Source organism: Cupressus sempervirens, chromosome 5, assembly GCF_028749045.1.
Source record: "Cupressus sempervirens isolate cs-2001-9-10 chromosome 5, ASM2874904v1, whole genome shotgun sequence".
Classification (NCBI taxonomy): Eukaryota; Viridiplantae; Streptophyta; class Pinopsida; order Cupressales; family Cupressaceae; genus Cupressus; species Cupressus sempervirens.
In genome coordinates, this window is record NC_143122.1 from 940,930,096 (window position 1) to 940,933,634 (window position 3,539).

The following is a 3,539-nucleotide window of genomic DNA, read 5'->3' on the forward strand; positions in this document are numbered from 1 at the left end:
TCAGGAACTAAAATGAGAATACCATGAATCCTAAAGAGAAATAGATAAATTATGAAGATGAATAGATAGAAAAGCATTCCAGATCTAAGGAATTTTTCAAATATTTAAATAATCAATGTCATAATACACTTTTCCCCACTACAAACCTCTATTGTCAAAAAAGTAATGGATGAGGTTTAGTAAAATAATGAAAAATAATTCGATGACACATTTTCAAGAAGTTCAAAATTTAAAATTTAAGATATTCCTAGAGTCAAGGAGAATGGAAAAAAAGAAAATCAAGAAGCCTAAGCTACACAATATGACATGCATTTTTAGACAACAACACAAGATATGACAATTAAGAGGACTGCAATAGAGTATAACTGACCTCTGAATCAACATTTTATAAAATTTCTAAACCTCAATTGGATCTAATGTGATCAATTATTTTTTTTTGCAATCATATTAACATAGAAAATTATTCTAGAATTCACTTCTTAATTATAAAAAGGATATAATCAAAAGTAGAAGGTAGAAACTTAGTTCGAATTGATCTAATTATTTCCAAAGATAATAAAAGAAGTTAACAAGGCCATTACCACCACTAGAAAACCATTTTTTCCTCAATATTGGGTTTCTGGGATAAAATTTGAGTTGTATGAATTATTGTTAGTTTAATTTATGTTATGTTTAAAAAAGCTTTTCTCTTACAACAAAATGCAAGTAACAAGTAGTTCAATTGTTTTTTGTTTCCTAAATATAAATTTAAGACCTTAGAAATCAACATAATGGATCAATAATGGACATAAACAAAATAAATAGTAGAGATGTCAATCTTGTATCAGTTACAACCGATACTAAGAGGGGGGATGAATCAATATGCCCAATTTTATAAAATCTATAGGTTAATGTACCTAGGTTAGACACACACCTTGTCACTCACACCTTTTTTGCTAAGGTAATGATAAAATCTATGTAGTAAAACCATACAATATTACAGAAAGATAGATACATCAATGGCACAAATATTTGTATGTGGAAACCCCTAGTGTGAGGGTGAAAACCACAGTGGGAGTAATATACCCACTAGTCTTTTCTTGCAAGTAAAAGGGTTCCCTATTAAAGGCTTACATATGTTCCTTCTAAGAATGCATCATGTTAGGAATATATATAATATGTTAGGATTGCAATAGCATGTCATGGCTAGCTCGCTAGAGGATTTTGATCTCTTTTTGAGAGATACCTTGCTAGAGGATTTTGAAGACTTATTACAAGTCTTCCCTATCAAAGGATTACACTATTTGCAATGGTAAGAAAGAAAACTAAAGAATAGATCTGAATATTTTGCACACCTTGCCTAATAGATCCTCTATGAAAAATCTTTGAAGATGCTTTAATATTTGTTCACATCCTTCTTCTCATGCTTGTGCACCAGTTTGTTATGCTTTATTCATACCTTTTTTTGGTTTGCCTTTATAGATCTGTTTCCAACATAGTTACAAGAAAAATGTAGACGACAACTTCAAAATGCAGTTTGAGTGATCTTAAATCACTCACACTATTCATGGGTAGAAATTCAAAAAATTATCCTTGTCAAACTATGAATTTGAAATTTGAATTAAATAGTGAGCATAGTCACCAAAAACATAAGACTCTCTATTTAAAGTTGCCTATACATGTAGTTTTTCCTATCCATCTGTAAGTATACTTGTAGACCTGAGTCCTCTCTTTCTTCTATTGTATCCACTACATATCTCGACATGCATGTCACATCACTTTCAAACCTTCCTATGGTTACATCACATCAATGCTGACTAGGCTATGACCATGGAACTTCCACATCTATCTCCTTTCCTTTTTTGATACTAAAATTCTAGTCTATCAATGGTTGCATTTGCAACACTTCAATCCTCTTATTAACCGGTTGCCAATCAGTGAAACACTTGAACACTTACTCAATTCTTGAGTAATTTTCTTGCTTATTTATCTGGTAAATCATGTCATTGTAGTTTAGCCCAACAATACCCCCCTTTGGCATTGGTGGAAAAACCTTTTAAACTTAGAAATAAATGTGTAAGTTAGCAAGACTTACATTTCTTCACCAATTTATTCTAACCTATCTCCTTTTTGGTTGTTTTTGGCCTAAGACTTTTTGAGTCTACACCCCCTTTTTGGATGCTTCCTTTTATGTTCTCTCCCTAGTTTTCTTATTCTTTTACCATTTCTCATATATTCTTCCCTTCATCTCTTTCTTACATATTCATCTCCATCTCTCTAGAGGCTATGCATCCCCCCTTTCATCTTCGTTTTCATCTCCTCCTTTTTTGTCATCAATGACAATGGGTATTTTTGGGGTACCTATAGGTTCTTTCTCTTGTGTATATTCTCCCCTTTATTATTCTTTGCCTTCTTTGGTTGGTCTTATAACTTCTCAAAGATATCCTTATATCTATCTCTTGTTATATTCAGTAGAGTCTCCTATGACTCTTTTATGTGTCTGAGTTCTAGTACTACACTCTTAAAATCTATATGTTGCCTATAGAGAAGATCTTTTATAAATGCTAGTGGCATGGATAGATGAGCATCTGCTACTTGAGATGTTCACTAATGACCCCTGTCAATGGTGTAAGGAAATATTGGAATTCCATTAGTCAAATATCTTGTTTCTCCTCCTTCACTCTCAATTCATGTACTAGATACATTGTATCATGGATTTTTGCAATATATTTTGTAGTTGATTCATAGAGTGTATCAAAATCCTGGATAGCCTCATCATGCTCTTGCTAAGAATTTTTTCTCTTTTTCTCCAAATCACTGGTTAAAGTGTGTGACATATTTGGTTTCCTAAAATACTTGGGTTATTTCTTTTAGTGCTTTAGACAACTCATCCTTGAGTGTCGTTAGCTCCCCTTTATCTCTACAACTAACTTCTTCTCTTCTTCAAGATGTTTCACTAGAACCTATTGTTCTACAATCATGGGAATCTTCCCTAATTTTTCATGTAGATGTCCTATGGCACCTTTGATCTGATTGATCAAATCATCACCCTTATTGTAGGATGTCCCTTCTGCAAGACCTTCCAGTATGTCACAAACATTTACCATAGTGCTAGCTTGGTCATCCATCTTGATATTCAGCATCATCGGCTTGTATATTTCTATATGATATATTTTCAATTTAATTTGTGTTCATCTGGTGAACATGCTTTCCTATTTCTTCAACTTTGAGTTCTTGCATCTTTACAACTTCTATTGCATTGGTTTCATAGAGTTCGCCCTCATCCTCTAATGTTGATGACTTTACTAGTTTTAGGGATCATTGTCTCCCTTTGCTCTTCTTCTTACTATCAAATTCATCTGAATCTATATTCCTCTTGTACTTATTCTTTTCTAGTTTCTTGGCACTTCTTTGTCCTATAGACCATTTCATTGATGGCCTAGACTGTATTGGTGTCTTCTCCCATTAAGTTGGTGGTAATTCTTCTTGCCTCTATGTTTATTTTGTGTCATTTTCCCATTCTTCTCCTTCATTTGTAGGCATTTTTGTATCACCCATTC